The sequence below is a fragment of the Halichoerus grypus genome, chromosome 7, assembly GCF_964656455.1.
Source record: "Halichoerus grypus chromosome 7, mHalGry1.hap1.1, whole genome shotgun sequence".
NCBI lineage: Eukaryota > Metazoa > Chordata > Mammalia > Carnivora > Phocidae > Halichoerus > Halichoerus grypus.
Window position 1 is genome coordinate 120,077,595 of NC_135718.1, and position 20,440 is coordinate 120,098,034.

The window sequence follows — 20,440 nt, forward strand, 5'->3', positions numbered from 1 at the left end:
GGTGGTCCCAGTTCTTCCTTGTGGCAATATGTCCAAATGTCAGTCTTTTGTGGGAAGTGTTTATTGGTTCCTTGGATGGACCTCCTCCTCCAGCACCTGGGTGTGAGATATCCATCTCGAGTTCAACACACTCCCCCATTCTTGGGTCCCTCCCAGAGGAGGCCCAATCCATATCCTCTTGCTTCTGGGACTCCTTATCTGGTGGGCAGCCTTCTTGGCAGGTGGGGGGATGGGAAAAAGAAGATTCCAGCAAGATGGTTCAAGCCCAGCCACCTTCAAAGGGGCCCATGCAACAGACATGAACCTCATGTACTCTAGCCTTGCCAGATGACTAACAGCAGACTGCTTGATGGCACCCCTTTCAGACCCTCCACCTCTCTCCTGACCCTGTCTTCACACCATAGCTGCTTTGAGCATTTTGCAAACCTGGTGGCTTAATGATTTTCAAAGGTGAGGTAATTGCTAGTCCTGGTTTAACTGAGGAGGAAGAGTTTGGGGCACCCCCAACCTTTTGAGTTATTCTCCTGGGGTCTTCCTCTCTCAGTTTTAGAGAGGAGAAACACTCCTTCTCCTTCCCCCAAGACATGGGGAATAGAGGACACAATAGCTTCTCTTTATAGACACCTCTTTATAAACCCTAAGCCCATTTCTCTCTTCCAGTCCCTTACTATTGGCAGGCTGGTGGTGGGAAGGGGCCTCTAAGGCTATTTCTCTGAGTCAGGACTTTCAGTAAACTCTGAGAGCACACTCTGAACTTAGAATGTAGGGTTAATTGGCTCTTGTCCCAACTTTGGGTCTTCATCAGCTCCCTAGAATAAAAAGAAAACTCTCTCGGCATCATGTTCCAGAAGTTACCCACTCTAAGCTCATATCTCCACTGACCACATGGGGCACCTTTAGGAAGACTAGATGATTCCATACAAATCCATCCCTAAAGACAGGCAGCCCAGGAAAACCCACTCTCTGACCATGGTTTAGGGATGGCATCTTCCCATTTAAAGGACCTCAGCACCTTTAGAGGCTCAAGCTGAAAACTACCCCCTTCCTCCCCAGCATCTCGTCCAACACACATGCCACACCTGCCTGTGTCCTCACACACATGCTTGCAACACCCTCACAGACTCACACACACACACATCCATGACACACACCCAGGGCAGGGTGCCTGGTTTCTGGGTGGAGAATGGTGCCTTTGTCCCCAAACCCAAATCTCAACCTCCAGGAGCCAAACCCTACACTGAGCTCTGACCAATACTTCACTGAACGGTGAACTCATTTCCTCATTTACAGTGTCTTCGAAGCAAAACACCAAATCAAAGCTTGTTTTCTGAAGCCAGGAGGACCAAGCAGCAAACTGAGTCTATGCCCCTAGTTCAATTAGAGTAGAAAGTTCAGTTAGGGTAGAAAGGGTAGAAAGCTATGCCATCACATTTTCTGGAGATAATTAAGTAATTAATTCAACAAGTATTTCTGAACCCCTACATTATCACAGACACTCTAGAGGGCACTGATGATACAGCAGTGAACAAAACTCTAATTACACAATTAGAACAGTGGGTGCCCTCATCCTAGAATTATTAACCCATCTTTTTTATTGCTATTATTATTATTACTATTACTACTGCTGCTGCTGCTTTATCTTTCCAAAAATGCTTGCTAGAAAAATCATGGGCATTCACCGCCCCCCCCCCCGTCTCTCCACACACAGTGTTCATAAACCCTGTCAACCCTTGATTCCACTCGCTCATGCAAAGCTTCGCATGCCTATGATGTATGACAACATAAACGGAGCCTGCTCCACTTGAAATTTTCAACAAAAATACAGATCTAAGTGATGAATATTTTATCCAGTGAAGAAAGCAATTTCAGGGCCATTTCTAATAACACGTCAAACCTACAGGAGTGGGAGGGAGCTGGAGAGTAATGAGGTGGATAAGCACCAACACCAGGAGGAGCCAAGGCCCCAGGCAAACGAGAGAGAGAGAGAGAGAGAGAGAGAGAGAGAGAGAGAGGCAGAGTGTGGACTGAACAGCTCTGAGTCCAGCCCTGTTTGCAGGCGAGGAGACCCAGGCCCACAGAGAAGTGATGAGGGAAGCTCACAACCCAGCCAGTTCTGAACGCCAGAAGTGTAACGCTGGTGTCTGGGAAGGGTACTTTGGGACACTCGGTGAGTGTTTAGAAGGGCTATGGGTGAAACCTGAAGGAGACTGTGATTGAGCTGACTGCGAAATCCACATGGGTTTGGGCCTCATTACTCTGCATTTATTCACGTTCCTGAGGCCTCTCTCTCTCTCCTGCTTTCATGGGTGTGTGTCTGTCCTCTCCACAATCCCAGAAGGGCCTCAACAGAAGAAATAATGTCCCTCTCCTCTGTCTGGAAGGCTCGTGACAAAAGGGAAGCTAAGTTGCCTCTCTCAGCCCCAACTCCTTCCTGGGGGGCCTCGAAAGAGCAAGGACTCAGGCTTAGAGCAAAGGACAAGTAGCAGCAGTTTCCACACTCTGAAAATTCGGTGTGGGGTCCAACATCACAGAACTTGGCCCGTTCTGTGGTAATCCCAGAAGCCGACCATGGTCCCCTCCTTCTGGCCGATGATGGAGCCACTGGGGGGCAAGAAGCTTCCATAGCTGCCTCCGGAAGCCTATCTTCTGCTCCCCTCCGCAGTCTGCCATGGCTTTAGCAAGACGCTGACGCTTTAGGGCAGCCCCTTCCTGGAGGTAGCTACATCCGTAACTTGTTAAGGAGAAGGTTACTAAGGTCCAGCCTCCGTGTCTCAAAGGGGTACAAGTGTGAAGGGCATCCCCGCTCCACAGCTACCCGTGGGGTCTACTGAGAGAGGCCCCTCTGCAACTGATAGCTGTTCAACCTTCCCTTTGCTTAACCCCGCCTCCCTCGCTCCCCCACAGGTGTCCATCCCAAGAGCACTTCCCGGACAAGAACCTGCACTCAGATCTCATCTCACAGCCTGTTTCCCAGATAATCTGCTCTCTCAGCCAGGCACAGGTGGAGGTTTGCCAAGGAAGGCACTGGGCAAGGAGACCAATCTGATGCATAAGTTACTTACGTTTTAAGCAAGCAAGGCACTGACTATTTGCCAAACAGGCAAACTTTCCCCCAGAGCACTCTGAAAGTCATGAGAGGTCTGGAGGAATCTCTATGGAAAATGACAATGCCCCGAGGAATTCTCTTCCTCATTATTCACAACTTTGTTTATCCATAGAACCAAAATGTTAGAGCTGCCATCAGGAATACAAATGGGAAGCAGGCCACTCTCAAGGCAATCAATAATGCTGAGGAAACAATGGGACTGCAAACTTTTTTATTTTTCTTTAACTGCTGGTCATGGATTATGAAGCAGAGGAAAAGAAAATTCAACTCTTCACATTATAGTCGACTGTCAGTAAGAACAGCTCATTTCCCTATCTATGTGAGCCACTTTGCAGAAAATCAGAGCTCAGGCATAATTGAAATGGCCTTGAGAGTGAATAAAAATCTTAGGTTCACTTTCCAAAACTTCAACATTACAAAACTTTTAGGATCTCCTCCTTTCTGCAAAGCTTACGCATCTGTGTACAAAGGCAAAAGCTTCTCCAAAGAACCTTGGTTACCAAAGCAGCCTGGGAGCTGATAAACCAATATGTTTTGCCCTCAATAAATCATTCATTAATGTTGCTATGACATTTAAAGTTTAAAATGGTTTTATGACTTGAGATTAAAAAAGAATCATTCCAATAAATTTCTTATAACCGAGAGGATCCTGGCATTTTGATGAAGTAGTTCCTTGTGATGATAAAGTTTTATCTTGAATAATGAAGGGGGAAAGCATTAATCACCTTAAAGTCATTGGTAGCTGGTCTCAAGAGCCAACAGCCTAGCTGCCTCTCCTAGGGGATTACTCAGAAACACAATTTAAAAAAAGACAAAAAGGAAACTACCAATCTTCCAGCAGGGTTAGAATGTTCAGAATAATTGCTAAAGCCGAGCTGTCTCTAAAATGGTGTAGAAGCATCAGAATGGGTTCTCTCCTTCCAGCTGCTCAGGCAGGAGGACGCGAGGAGGACTGAAAGTTCTGGCTTTTATTTCATGGCTCGCCCTTCAGCTGGGTGTAGCAGCAGGGCAGCACTAGGGACCTCCGCAGGCACTTGGATTTGGTGGCTGGAGGACACACTGTGTCATACAAGGGAGCCAAGACTCCTGAGAAGAGCTGGATGTTACCGCTGAAAGCCCAACTCTGGCTAATGTCAGGACTCTTACCACCACAGAGAGCTAGCTCTGGCTCAGCCTGGGGCAGTTCGCAGTCCTGTTTGAGAAATAATTTCTGAAGACGAACCAATGAGAATGAAATGTTGGTTTAAAATGTTGGGTTTAAAAATATCTCCTTCCCGCCTCGCCCCTACCCCTAGTCTTCCTCTGCAGGGGAGAGGCGACTTGAAACGACATTGACCGAATGCCTGCCACGTGCTCATCACCGCACCTTTAGCTTCCTATCATTTAAGTCAATGGTGTTATTACAGGATAGAAACGTCGATTGGAAAGATTAAGATATCTGTAATGGCAATAAATGATTGCTGACGTGGGTATTACTATCACCATTTCACAGGTGAGAAAACTGAGGCTCAGAGAACTTCAATAACTTACCCAAGGGCACATAGACTGGAAGAGGCAGAGATAAGACTGTAAGCTCAAGCTCCAAAGTGTGGTTTCTATACACAGCCCATCTCTTTCTCCAGTGGACTTTTGGATGTACACATATTCATCTCAAGTCACCTACAAGGTAGTTAGAAACCCAAACCAGTATGGGTTGAAGAATAAGTCAATGCTAATTTGTGGATTTCGGAAAAGACAGAACTCCGCGTGGCTGGACTAAGCAAACAGCTAGGTTTGAGGGAGAGCCATGCAGAGATGACGGGAGGAAGAAAGAATCAACACTTCAGGAACCAGCATGAAGGCCTGTGGCTGGCAATCAGCACGTGCCTGTAAGGGTGGGGAGTGGCGGATGGGTGGGATTATGAAGCAGAGGAAAATTTACTGTCCAGTAAATTTCCTCATCGCTGGCCCTGATGAGCCTTTGGTACATGTGCCTCAGGAAAGATGATGATTCACAAGGTTATTTGTAAAGGCAGAAAGCAAGTGAGCAGTGGGATCCAATTTAACAATAATCATTTATTGCCATTACAGATATCTTAATCTTTCCAAACTATTTCCTTCGACGTTTCTATCCTGTAATAACACCATTGACTAAACAAGGTATTTATGATTCTGCTCACTTTAAAGGTGGGAAAATGAGGCCTACCTTCCCGACAACTCCTCCAAGTTAGCGATGAACCTAAAACTCAGGTCCCAGACCACCAGACCCTTCAAGGGGATGGATATCATCCGTTATATGGCCTTGGGGAGCTGGCTGGCACTACGGATTCCCACCCCTCCTCACACTCTTCTCTGCACAATTTCATGAGTCAGGGAGCCCTGCCCGCATACCCTGGACTCCCCAGACGACCAGGGACTTGAACGTGAACCCCTAGCCAAGCCCACACTCAGCCAGTCGACCCTTCGCATATCATCGACAAAACGTACTCCCTATCAATGGCTCAATGCCAAAGCTTCATTCTAAGGACCGGAGCCTACATTGAAAATAAAGATAATGTCTGACCCCTCCTCCTTTACCCCCCTTCCAACATTAACATAACAACAATAATGATACCTAACTCAGTACTTTAAATGTATGATACCATGTGATCCTCACAGTAACATTCTGAGGCAGGTCCTATTATGATCCCTGTTTTACAGATGAGCAAACTGAGGCCCAGAGAGATTAAACTTGCCTAACTGAGCTACTAAGTGGCACAGCCAAGAGTGAAACTCAGGAGCTGGGCTCCAGGGACCACCTCATGGCACTGCCACCTACCATCGGGACAGCAGTGCCCGGGCACTAAATCTGGAGGGCAGGCACAGAGTACCTTCCCATTAGTACACGTGTGGGGTCTACAACATCCCGTCGCCTGATCGCCAGTGCACCAAGGAGAACAGGAGCCCTGCGTACGGCATGAGCATCAAACTGCAGCTGGGCCCCGTCTCCAACCTTCTGTACCCACCTGCCACACTAGCCCCACCAAGTGCCATGGTTCCTACTCAAGGTCCTTCACTTGGACCCTGATTCCTCCATGTGTTCTTCATTCATTCATTCATTCATTCATTCAGCTTACAAATAATTATTAAAGATTTATAATTTTGGGGCGCCTGGGTGGCTCAGTTGGTTAAGCGACTGCCTTCGGCTCAGGTCATGATCCTGGAGTCCCGGGATCGAGTCCCGCATCGGGCTCCCTGCTCGGCAGGGAGTCTGCTTCTCCCTCTGACCCTCCTCCCTCTCATGCTCTCTGTCTCTCATTCTCTCTCTCTCAAATAAATAAATAAATAAATAAAATCTTTAAAAAAAAAAAAAAAAAGATTTACAATTTTCCAGGCCTTGTAGACTCAATGGATACAGCGTTTCAAAGCAGCTACTGTCTCTGTTAACCTGCATCCCTATCAATGAGCCCCTCCTGTCTGCCACAGCGCCCACCATCACACACACTACTACTAGGCCTGAGCTCACAGCCACCTGCTTGGCCTTGGTAACAGGGTCACACCCCTTTCCTGGGTGTTTATGGAAGCTTTCCCCAGGTTTCCTTTGCCTTGGTACCCGCGAGTGAGCACCGAGGGCAGAGTGGAATGTTCAATAGACAGTGGGGGCTCCCAAGGAGGGGCCATTGCTTCTGGGGACAGTGAGTATAGGAGGTACGAAAGGAGAGTCCAAATGCAGCTGTCCCATCAGTCTTCCCCAAGAACCTTCTGGACTCTGCTTCGTGTAAACACCCTCTTGTCACACAGATGTTCATGCCCACCCCATAAAATAAGAATAATTTCATAGTTTGACTTTTTAAAGCCAGTGGCACTTCCAAGCCAATCTGCCGTGCCCTCTACGCACATTTGGGAACTACCACACGTGTGGTATGACACGCCTGTTCAAATAGCCCAGGTTCGGTACAGGTGGAAGGAAATGGCCCTTGAGCGGGGTTCTGCACTTACTGGAGGACTTGGCCAAATTTACAAATTAAAGCTGTTTGGGGGGAAGCGGGAGCCAAATTACCAGAGGCTTTAGAAGATGGGAGATTTTCATGACTTGCTCAATCGTATTCTTTACAGTGCCCAACTCAATGTCATGTGCACAATGGCTGTCCAGTAAGTTTAGAGAACAGAAAGAGTAACTAGATTATTGGAGTATTGCCAAAGAGAGGTCCTTAGAGACCCAACTTACTGAACAGATAAAACCAATGTGCCCTCATCACAATGAGCCAAGTGCCACGAAGGGGCCAGGGATATATTTTCTTAATGGGACCACAATGCAATTTTCTGCTAATACGATCAACAAGTCCAGCAAGTTCCTTTTTCACAGAGAACGAATGCACACTTCTGCTCAGGTTCTACTCAAATTATGAATCAAAGGGTTTTTTTTTCTTATAATCTATTAAATTTACTTCTCTATATTACATTCCAACCTGCCCTGCCATCTACTGACCACTGGAGCCACCTGGGACCATCTGAATCCCAAGGAGCCTTGGGGATTGCCTCCATTCAAGGTGTCATTATCTGTCACTTCACTCCAACAAAAAACCCTGAGCCACCCTGTCTCCACTCTCCCCTCCCTCTTACCATCAAGATTCATCATCAAGTCTTGTCTCTTCCTCTTTCATGATGCCTCTCAAATCATTCGATCGTGCCCACCCCCACTCTCACGGTGAAGGTTCAAGCCCCGCTCGCTCGCTGCTCAGATCCTTCCAACAACTCCTTATCTATCTCTGTGCCTCCACGCCTGCCCCCACCAGCTGCCACGTGCTCCCCATGCTGACGATGAGTTATCAATTTAAAAATGTGAATCTGATCCTGTTAATCTTGTGTTTAAAGCCATGCAGAGGCTCCTAGTTGCACAAGCAGGATTAAGTCCCAGCGCCCTGGCCTGTCTGTCCCTCAAGGCTCTCCTCTCTCCATGGTCCCCTGCATGGGCCTGATGCCTCTGCCCCAGCCACATTGGACCTCACTCTTTCTAAACCCACACTCATCTTCCCACTCTGCACCTCTGCTCTGGCCATCTCCTCTCCAAAGATGCCCTCTTGCCCGATCTGCCATGCCGGCCGTGGCAAAAGCACACACAAATCCTCAAGTGCAGCCCCGTGTCACATTCTCTGAAATGTTCCCTGGCTTCCCCAGGGCGAGCCGATGCTTTCTCTTCTGTATTTTCCTCTCACTGTATTCACAGCCCTCGTACAGCCCCCAACCATACCACATTCTGTAAGCTGCGGGCCACTCTGTGTCAGGGGCCATGTCCTTCCCCTCGTTCGATCCCACGGCGCAGCGTGTGCCCAGCACAGCAACCATGGAGAGACTGTTAGCTGAACTGATCAGCTGAATTACTGAGTAATCCAGGCTGCTGAGGACCAGCACACTGTAATCCAAGGGGAGGCATCTAGACTGAACCTTAAGTAAGAGGAGGAAAAGAAGAGGAGCTTCAGTGAGAAAAGAGTGCGCACTAAGTGTATGGTAGTGCCAGCTATTGAGCTAAGTGTTATTGATATAATAATGAGCAAACCCAGACAGGATTCCTACCTTAATGGAGCTTAAGACCCAACAGGGAAAAAAAAAAAAACAACCAAATCATTTCACAAACAGAAAACAAACTGTAATGAGACCCCAAGAGGTATAGAACAAACTGTTCAGAGAGAAATAATAGGAGGATCTGACTGAGAAAAGGAAAGTTTATTAAGCAAGTGAGAGAGGGATAGTATTCTAAGCCGATGGAATAGCTTATGCAAATGCCCTGAGGCAGGAAGGGAAAATGCACCTGCAAGGAATGAAAGAGAACTCATGAGGCTGAAGGGCACAGAGTGAGGGACACACAATCCTGGATGAGGCTGGAGAGGTAAGAAAGAGAAGAAGCCAGACCCAAGGGAGTCTCACCAGTCGGTTCAAGAATTTTGTCTTCATTCTCAAAGCAGTGGAAGGCACTGGAGTATTTTAAGCAAAAGGTGCCATGACCAGAATTGTGTTTCAAAAAATTCATTCTTGATACAATATGGAGAATGGATTGGGGGTAGGGTGGGAGAATGAACAGGTATTGACTAGATGGGAAACTATTTCAGTTGTCTAGATAAGAGATGAGCATAGCAATGAAGATTTAGAGACAGTGAGCAAATTTGGGAGCTATAAGGTATGTAGAATCAAAAGACATGATATTGGATTGATACGGAGGTACAAGAGAGGTATCAGAGATGACACGTGTGGTCTGGTACATGTAGTAGGAGAGGTGATGGCACCATCTGCTGACGTAACAACTCTTGAAGAGCTCAGTTCTTGGGGGAAGATCATGAGTTGTAGTTAACAAATGTTTTGGATGAACCAGGTACACACCTGTAAGAACTGAACCCAGGTAAAAGCTGGATTATATAACTGGCATAATATGCTTTGAAAAACACCCTGGAACCTTATTAGACCCTTCTGACCCTCCCTAAGTAAAGATATCTGACAAGATCACCCGACAGAAGTCACATAATCAAATTCACTAGGACTGTATGCATTGCCAGCTATATTCATCCCAGTGGAGATGCCTAGAGCTTGAAAGATCCCACCCCAGGTCCAGTGGTAGGAGAATAGAGGGGATGGGCAGGCCATACATTTCCTTCTCTGTCCTTTTATCGGGGTCTGGTGTTTAAAGGCCAAGGCCATGGAATAGACATATCTTGGACCCAACAGATGGCCCACAGTCCATCTACTTCCCCAAAAGGGAAGAAACATCAACAGTGCATTCTGGGACTAACGACTGGTTCAGCTGCCTAGGATAAGTGGAAGGTGGAGAATACAAGAGCAGAAAAATAAGGTTGGGAAGAAGACTAAGGTTGGGAAGGTGAGCTGGGTGGGGTCCAATATGAAGCTTTCCAATTAGAATGTCTTGGACCCTCGTCCTGTGGGCAGAGAGGAGCTTTCAAAGTTTCTCAGGAGATGAGGAGACTCTGATCCGTGCTCTGAGAAGGTAATAAGGCAGTGAAAGAACGGACTAAAAGGGCATAAGGACACAGGCAATTGTACAGAACACAGCAAGAAGGCTATTGGAAGGGTCCCATGAAGAAATGACGAGAGCCTAACAACGAACTAAAAGAAAGGGAAAAGTACAGAAGGTAATAATTCATAAAATCTGAGTTTAGAAGTGTCATGAGAGATTATCTGAACAACTCCTTCAGTTCTTCAGGTAAAGCATGCAGAGCCATCCCACTTACGCAGCTAACCCTTCCTGTCAGCTCCCCCCCGTCCTCCTACTTAGCCTACATTTATTAAACTCGACGAATTTCTTTTCCTTCAAAACACATCCACTTTTTAAAAAGGCTACTCTGTCATTTCCTGATCATGGACTCACTAAACATGCCTGCCCTTTCTCAGCAGGTCCCAGAGGCTTTGGGATAAGAAAATTAAAACCTTTGTTTAACTCTGGTCATTATGGTGATGTAATGTAATTTACCCGACGATGCTTCCCTGCAAGCAACAGTGACAAAGGAACCCACCTCTGTTTGCACCAGCTCCAAGAGCAGGCCCTAAGCAATATGCAAATGTAGAACAAAACCACCAAATGATGGGGCGCCTGGGTGGCTCAGTCGTTGAGCGTCTGCCTTCGGCTCAGGTCATGATCCCAGGGTCCTGGGATCGAGCCCTGCATCAGGCTCCCTGCTCGGCGGGAAGCCTGCTTCTCCCTCTCCCACTCCCCCTGCTTGTGTTCCCTCTCTCGCTGTCTGTCTCTGTCAAATAAATAAATAAAATCTTATAAAAAAATTACACACACACACAGTATGTATATTTAATATGATTTAGGATAATATTGATTCCTTTAAACAAAAACACTGAAGCAGCAAAAACAGCTTCAGAATTTTATTAATTTCCTACCCCTAACACTGACACAGCAAAAACAGGGAAAGAAACTAATGCATCTGCTGGACTGGAGAGGAATCAAGAGGTGTTTTTCAAATACAATAAAACCGGTGGTATAACCATGACTCTGTAATCCAGGGTTAACGGTTTAGTGACAGCAAGAAGTCCAGGCAAGTTGGAGAGGCCAACCTCCAACCCCTGCCTGTTTATTCTCTATGTGGAGGTGGAGAAAGGCTGGAAGATGGGTGGGCAGAATAACCAAGGTCTGTAAGGATGCAAAGATTTCATTTCTGTCAAAAGTGACCACTTCCTCTCATACCGATCTTGAAACAGTTTGAATTTCACCCTCCTTTGCCACCCAAAAAGAGCAGAGCTAGAGGCAGAGAAAACAGCCTCCAAAAGCCTCCAAAAACAAGAGGATATCAAGGGAGAGGAGAAAGAGAAAGCAGGGGAGGAGAGAGATGAATCCCCCAACTGGTCAAGCTATCCCATCTAGACACTAGGACTCAACGGGTAACCACTGGAATAAACCCCGATGGGCTCCCCGGCCAACCCAGAAGACATTGACCATGAGAGTCACGTGGCTGGCCTGGAACTCTGGTCCACTCAGGCTGAGTCATTCAGATCAAGATTGCAGACAATTCCACCTCAGCTCTCCAAAGTTCCCTGTGGCAGTAGATAGTCTTTTCTAGGAGAGTCAACCTTTGTGCATACATGTTTCCAGAAGGTGCCCTCACTGATGTTGCACAACTACCAATTTTAGGGGATCACCCTAAACCATCTTCAGAGCACAGACCTACTCCTGCAGCTCTTTACCCCTAGCCATGCATGCATTGCTATCCAGGGGCCCTTTTGCTCCCCCCACGTGGCCTCAATATCGTCACAGTGGCCAAGACCTCGGGTCCAGAGTTGAACTGCCTGAGTGCATATTTGGCTGTTCAACCTTGGGCAGTTACTTACACTCTCTGAGATTTCTAACTTTAGATGCAGTAATCATAGTACTTCCCAACTTAACTGAAATACTATTTACAAAACACTTAGTAAGTGCCTGAAACATAGTAAGTACTCAGTAAAGGTTGCCTCTTGTCATCTTGTCTGTGTGTTTCTGTCAGGCGAGAGGAGTCAAGAGCTCTTCGAAAGTCAGGTAAAGAGTTTGTAGACTAGAGCTTTAAGTGTTGGAATGGGCATAATTCAACTCATTTTATCAAGAAAACTGAGGTCCAAGGGGTGAAATAACAGCCAGTTTTTTACAGAGAGGAGCAATCTTCTGGCTCCTATGCATCGCTAATAAACAGGTACAACATCATGTGTTCAAGTACAAAACAGAAAGAAATTAAGATATTCACTTGTGGTCAAGGCCAACTGACTTACTCACAATTAGTATGTGAATATGTAAGTTGTATCATTAAGGAAAGTACTGGAACATGTGTTACGATTTCAGGTGGGAATGAAAAAAATCAGTATTTTCCATGAAAATGTACAACTCAGATGAAGAAGTAATCCCATGTTCCCAAATCACTGTTCAATCCATATTACGTGTTGCATAATTATCACTGCTTTCTGGGACTTTAACCACAATGCTCTCGAATTAGGCTTTACCGTGCTTTACAACTTGGCTCATGCATTTTTCATTCCCAACTCAAATCCCTGCTAAAGCAAAAGCAAAAACAACAACAACAAACAAAGAAGGGCAATTCCTGTTGGCTTGCTTGCTTAGATGAGTCCAGGAACGTAAGAGTGACAGGATGCCAGGACTGGGCAGCCAAAGCCTCTAGTTTCACAGAGAAACTGAAGCATAAAAGGAGGCAAAGGGGAAGATTTGTTTCATATCATAAAACTGGCGGTTTCTCTAAATAACCTTTCTTCAAATGCATAAAGGGAATTTGTGAATTCTCCCCAATGTCTACTCTTCTTCATTGTGATTAATTCCAGTGCTGTGACACAAGCTTGCCAGGTCTCATCTCAATCCCTGGCTTATTCAAAAGAGGCAATGAACAGGGTAGAAAGAGGGCTCTTGGGGGTGCAACAGACACAGATTCAAAACCGCAGATGCGCCACTTACTGCCTAAGAGACCCTGTCAAGTCTTTAACCTCAAAGAGCTTGAGTTTCCTTATTTAGAAAATGGCAATAACCCACACTCTCTACTGGATTCACAAAGAAATTTGGGCACAAAGTAAAGAGCCTGAGTATGGTACCCAAGGCACGGTAGGTTCTTTTTTTTTTTTAAAGATTTTATATATTTATTTGACAGAGAGAGAGACAGCGAGAGAGTGAGCACAAGCAGGGGGAGTGGGGGAGGAAGAAGCCGGCTTCCCACCGAGCAGGGAGCCCGATGTGGGGCTTGACCCCAGGACCCTGGGATCATGACCTGAGCCGAAGGCAGACGCCTAACGACTGAGCCACCCAGGCGCCACAGCAGGTTCTTAATACAAAGTTTATCTTTTCATTTAAAAATCAACACTCATTGAAGCAAACACACACACATGCTATGTACATACATGTGTATGCATATGGACGCATGTGTGTGCACGTGTGATGGGGGAGGGAGAGAGAGAAAAAACATATAAATAAATTACCTATTATCCTACCATCAAAAAAAAATCATGTCAATATTTTGGTATGTTTCCTCCCAGTTTTTTTCCTAGGCAACACCATAGATCTGTTTGCATGTTTGCTGCCTCATTGTAGCTATATGTGGATGCAGTAATAATTCTGATGATAAATGCTACCTGGGAGAGAGGCTATTTCAGAACATCCTTTAGGTCAGATTACAGGACTATTGCCTAAATTAGGAAGAATGATCCCAAACAATATTCCTTCCTTTTAAGTTTTGTCTAGATGTCACTGTGAAAAGCAGCAGCAAACCCTCTGCCATCTTGTGTGTCATGAGCGTGGCTGAAGTAAGAAGGTGTTCACTAGGTGAAGAGTCTCCTCAAGATTTTAGTGATAAATTGAGTCTTAAGCCTGATGAGAGTCCCACAAAGCAATCCAATCTTTTCATACTTCCTCATTAGATTTATAATTTTTATTCTACTTCAAACAACTTTTTCAATGAAACATTGCAAAGTGTTATACTTTGTAAGTCTTTGATTATCTGAAAATACCCTTGTATTAAGAACTTTTCTGTCCAAGAGGATTTACTGGAAGGAAATGGGACAAAATTCAGAGGGTGAAAAAAGCTTGGTGGGAACAAGAAAGGAACTGAGACTGTTACTCTGCCTCCTTCCATGGCTTCTCTGCTTTTGACTGACCCTCCTCACTTCCTTCTCTACCCCCCCAATCCGCTTCTCTGCCTCCTCACAGTTTCTGCCTCTCTTGAGAGGTTAGCTTGCATATCACAGGACCTGCCATGGTGCTAAAGATACCCTCATCTCCATGACTTTCGAGCTCCAGTCTTCAATGCCAACCACAACAGTTTGCTCTTCCAAAATCCTTGAGGAAGGATCTGGTTGGCCCAGCTCATCTCTTTTTGCCAAATCTGAAGTCACAGGTTACTTCCCAGAGGTTTGCACTCCTAGTCCAATCAGGTGAGCTGGCGATGGGTCCAGATCCTCAGGTGCCCACCTACTCCACAGGTCCTTTCAGGTGAAGGCGATTCTCTGAGGAGAGGGCTTGATCACAGCAGCCACTCCCCAAAAAGCATTTTTAGAGAGCAGTTCTTTTAGACTTTAGAAAGTAAAACAACTCCACTGGATATAAAATTCTGGAATGACCATTTTTTGTTCTTCATACCCAGTAGACCACATTTCACTGTGTCCAGCACGGAGGGTTACCAAGCAGATGTCTGACATCTTTTTACTCCTTACCAGCAACCCTGTTTTCTTGCTTGCATCCCTGTATAGTTTCCTCCTTTGTTCAGTGATTTTAAAATTATGGCAGAATATGCCTCCATATGGCTCCCTTTCTGGTATTTTATCTGTAATATGGTTAATCCTTTAAGTCCAGAAAAGTTTTCTTTTGTATTTTATTATTTTCAATTGCTTCTGCTCTCATTGTTCTGGTTTCATTTTCAGGAACCTCAACAATTCTATGGTTATTCTTCACATTTATCATTTTCTCTCATCATACCATCTCTTTGTTTTTTCTACAGTGTGGAAGAAGAGCATCTCAAGACTGCCTTCCACATATGAGTCATCATTCTAAAGTCCCAATTCTAATCTCCAAAGTGGATTTGAATTATGTGACTGTGTCCTCATTTTCCGTCAATAACTCTCTCTTATTTTACCTAGCTCCCTTCCCTTCCCTTCTTATCCTCTATTTATGTCTTGGCACTCCTATTTCTTTTATGCCACATCTTCTTTATATTAGACTGAGACAGGTAAAAATTTTTTTAAATATTTATCCTGTTTCTTATAATAAATCATCTTATAGGTCTGCTCTTCCTTTGAGACTTGGGATGATGTGCCCTTTAGCCCTTTACTTTATATGGAATTTGTTTTCAGAGGCTACATACTACTTCTGTCTCAACATAAATCCCTAGCTGAAGTAAAATGTATTCAGACTTAGCATCTATCAACAACTTGATATCTATCAAAGAGTTTGTCGCTCTTAGCTTTCTTTTGTATATTACACTGGGCATTATATTTCAGTGATGGAAATAATTCACATTCATGATGCCCTATAACAGTAAATTATGGTACACAATGAATCCATTCTGATTAAAGCCTATATGGAGAAAAGCAAAGAATATAAAATGTACACAACTGTTTAAAGGAAAAATGTCAGGTAATATAAAGATACTCCAGGGTGCCTGGGTGGCTCAGTCAGTTAAGCGTCTGCCTTCGGCTCAGGTCATGATCTCAGGGATCAAGTGCCATGTCAGGCTCCCTGCTCAGTGGGGAGCCTGCTTCTCCCTCTGGCTCCCACTCTCCCTACTTGTGCTCTCTCTCTGATAAAATCTTTAAAAAAAAATAAAAAATAAAAGATACTCTAATCACTACTTCTAATTATGAAGAAAAGAAAATCACTAAAAAAATTTTAGAGCATCTAAAATGCATCTTTTTCACAAACAAAACAAAACAAAACACCCAGAACCACAAAGTATCTATGAAATTAATAATGAAGGAGGATTTCAAATGACTGTAGTTTCTCTCCAAATTATTCTTCAGTTGAAAAAGACAAAATGTTTGTTGCCTTTCACTTTGTTCTCTGACGTCTTCAGCAACAGCCAAATCTCATTTGCAGGCAATACACGTGGTGACAAAATGAGGTGCCAGCACGCAGTCCAATTCCAAATTTCTGACAGGTCTTCTGTGATGTGGTTCATCTTTCCGGGCGGGGCGGGGAGCATTTTCTTCCACCCATTTCCCTGCCCAGCTGATCAAGAAACTGACATGACACAATGAAGTGACAATTGCCCGAGTGTTGGCAGGGCCCCTTCTGTGGGCACTTCCACCTCCAGCAGCGCCTCATGGAGGATGCAGGACGGACGGGCACCACTGACGGTCAGCCCCCATGTCCCCCTACTTCCTGCCGACTTACTTTTAGTTATCATGGCGGGCTCCATGTTGGTACAGGAAGAGGGGTGCTTACGAATGGAGGAAGAGCACAGTAGTTGCACGGGGACAAAATACAACTATGTGCTGGAGGAGGAGGGCAGTCTGCTTTTCTGGTGGGCACGGACCACGGGTTTCTGAGCCGGCAAGGCAGACAGGATGCACTATTTCCTCTCTCAGACCAGTTCCGTGTGCCATGGTGAAGGAGACGTCTCACTGACTCGACAACAGACTGAATTCTAGTCCTGCTTTCCAGGGTTTACCGTGTTCCTCTTTTTCAGTGTTTTCTAGACATTACTGTGGGCATCTGGGTGAGGCTGTAGCAGAGGCCACAGAAAGACCTCATTTAAAACTGGAAGCCCTAAGGCCACCTTCTTCACATCTTCTTTTATGTACAGCTCAAAACCAGGCATGGTGTTTTATTTTAGACCATCACTGTGCTGCTCAACCGAGAGCAATTCTTACCCCTTCCCCAGCCCAGCCCAGTTTCCACTGTCTGGAGACATTTTTGGTTGTCACAATCGAGGGTACTACTGGCATTTAGTGAGCAGGAGCCGGAGATGCTGTAAACATATACAGGACACAGGGCGGCCTTCCACGACAAACAAGTGTCTTGTCCAAAATGCCCATAGTACCGAGGTTGAGAAACCCGGCATTACAGCAAAGGTCCAACTCGAACAGCAGCCCACGGGGCGAATGACTTGACAGGTGTCTTTGCTACTCTCCTCATTACCTGTATTAGCACCATACCCGTTATCTGAATGCCACAGTGACACTAACTTTCTGTTGATTAGAATACACAAATCCTTAAATGAGAAAGGACAGCTTTTGCCCTCTTGGATGCATATGACACCGTGCAGGCGAGATCTAACCATTAACAGGCAGGTGCTGAAAAGCTCCGAGTCCACTAGCAGTAATGTGGTCCTGAACCCAGCACGATGGGGTGGCCATGCATGAAAATCGCAGACAGCTGTGACAGCCGTGCTCCCCACTGGGAAACTGGGGTGAGTTGGACGCATTCTGTCTGATCAAACAGTGTTGAAGGGGCATCAGAAAGAGGCTCTGAAACTCATCCTCATGGTACCAGCAGTGACGGTGAACCACCAGGAAACAAGAGAAACCAGAGGCTTTGGGTTGGGTGGGTGGAGGGACGATGGGGGTCTGTGTGCTGGAATGGGCTAAATTTACATAAATGTCTCAGAGCATTCACGTGGTTATTTGTATAGTTCATAGCAGTGGCTTCAGTGATTAGCTCACTAAAGCTCTGAAAGTTTTTGTTTTTTGGTAGGAAATACATATTTATTTAGTAGGGGAAAAAGGAATTATATTTAGGCAATAGCTAGTTATTTTTCAAACTGTACTTCTTTCATGAAATTTTCCTGGACTTCCCAGGTTGAAATAATCTCTCCTATCTGGGCTCCCAAAACAAATTTTACTTCCGGTTTTTAACTTCGACGTATCACTTGCCACATCATATTAAGGTAATTCCACACATACTGTATCTTTGCTAATCAACATTTATTTGTCTTTGTATTACCAACACCCTTCCCACGGTTTGACTATGTCACTTGTTCAAAAAGTATTTTTTTTTTTTTTTAGATTTTACTTATTTTTATTTATTTGACAGAGAGAGAGAGAGAGCACAAGCAGGGGGAGAGGGAGAAGCAGGCTTCCCGCCGAGCAGAGAGCCCGATGCAGGACTCGATCCCAGGATCCTGGGATCACAATGGCGAGCCGAAGGCAGACGCTCAACCATCTGAGCCACCCAAGTGCCCCAAAAAGTATTTTTTTTAAATTGAAATGTTGTTGATATACACTGTTACATTAGTTTCAAGTGTATAACATAGTGATTCCAAAATTCTATACATTATGCAATGCTCACCACAGTAAGTATTTTCCCTAACTAAAAAGAAGAAAACAGTTCTTAAAGAAAACATTTCCCCACTTGAAGACAGCCAACCCAGTTAGTGGTCAGCACTCTGATGCTAGGGCTAGCGACAAGCAGTGGCTAGACCTGACATGCATACGCTCCAAGCCCCTCTGGAGCAGCTCTCTCGGAGTTAGGCTGCTGGCTGCTGGCTGAGTGATTGCTAGGATCACCCCTGAGCACACTCAGGCGCTCTTCCAGGCCCTGTAATTCACAACTGAGGGAGTCCTATTGGTTGCAATGCTTTTAGCATATTTGCATGTTTTCTGTTGTTATTTTGGTTTGGTCTGGAATGCTGTTTACTTTGTTTTTTGGCTCTTGGAAATTCACCCAGGGGTATGCTATCCACAAGGATTCTCCCCCACTGCAAAAAAATGTTCAACCAAAATCTTTGCCATCTATTTCATGCAGACATAGCATAAAGAGACACACAAACATACACACAAACAGCAAGTGAGCCCCTCAAAGAAGTTTCTGTTATAAAAGGCCAGTCCACGCTTGATGTCTGAAGTGGGGACAGAGATACCTGTACACCAAGCTGCCTGGCTTCCCCTCTCCCACCGTTCTCCCTCCCCCAACCACAGGGATTCCAGCCAAGGTCCAGAGAATCATCACCTACAAAAAATAGATTATTTTTTATATAACTATTATGTTACTTCTACATCCTTAAAAACAGGGCGCATTTTTTTTTCTACCTAAGAAATCAGCAAGAAGGGATCACCCTGTTTCTCAGTGCCCCGCCCCCACAGAATTAGAGCACAGATGGTCAAAGCAACAGGCCCGTAACCAGCCATACACTACTTTGCAAGGTACTCGGTTCTCCCACATAGATCTGTTCTGTGATTTAGGCACCGTCTTCCCTTGGCAGCAGTGGAATGGAGACTGACACAGGCACCTTCACGTGGCCGGGTAGCAGAGGTGCTGGCGTCTGAGGCCAGGTCCTCTAGCCCAGAGCTCTATGCATAGCAGCAGCCCTCCCAAGGGCTAGGATTCCACGTGTCCACTGGGTCTGTCCCAGAGAGGCCGCTGTGCCCCTCCCTGGCACACCAACGCAACTAGGCAACCTTACAAAAAGCAGGCAGCTCATTAGGAAGACTAGTTAAGAAAATGTGGATGCAGAGCCAAACCTCTACCAAAGGGTAACATCCAATGGTGCGTTCTACTGTTAGTATATCCATGGAAAGCAAAGAGGGATTGGAGAGTCCTCGGCAATAGCCACAAAGTTAGACACAGGACGTACAACTCTGTGCATATGCTGACATTGATGCGATCAGTAAATCTAAATCCTATATATCTGGGCTTTCTCTAGGAATTCTATTATTGCTTGTGTGCACAAGAAGTGGGAGATTTATGGAGTGGAGGACTGCTTTATAAAAAGGGCATGCAAGTAAATAAATAAGTAAAATACAGCAAGACTCTATTAAAAAGTGTATGTATCTCTACTCCGTGTGGGGTGAATAATGATCACTCCATGTCCTCAGATAACTGAGTTAAATATGACAGGAGCGCACAAACCCCCCAGGGCACCAGGGCAGTGACACAGTATGAAGTCCGAAAAGAAAACCCATGGGGCTCCACATGAGCCATCAGAGAGCCAGGAAGGAGTCGGATGCCAGGCTGGGCCCACAGGTGCCTGCTCAGCAGTACCAAGGGCAGCCAGGAGGGCATTCAGCAAATTACGGCACATTTAGCGGCGTCCTGGGGCAGCCAGCAGGTGCGAGAAGATGTTCTTCCACTTCGTGCTACAGCCTGACACTCCCAGCTCTCCCACTGGCTCTCTGGGGTTGACAGGCAGCAATGGCTCCCCCATCGCCGTCTCCCACAGTGATGTGAGTGACCGGTGAGCGTTCCTCATTGTGACGCCACACCGAGCAGCCAGGTGCCAACACAGACTCATTAATGCTAGGCCCGTTTTTAGCTCTTAGAGTCAGGGCTGATTTCTCAGAAGTTGAACAAATTTTAATGAAATGAAATTACCAGCCTCTTAATATTCTCATTAGAGAAAGCCAGGGATATCAAAACCACAGAAAATCCCTAAACTTCATTTGATCCGATAGCTGCATTGGCAGGAC

General features: G+C 45.6%; 1 protein-coding gene across 5 annotated transcripts in view; it reads right to left on the reverse strand.

Moving 5' to 3' along the window:
* Positions 1 to 20,440, reverse strand: part of HHAT (hedgehog acyltransferase) — a 331,516-nt gene that overhangs the window by 103,339 nt on the left and 207,737 nt on the right. The gene's annotated exons all lie outside the window — the stretch shown is intronic.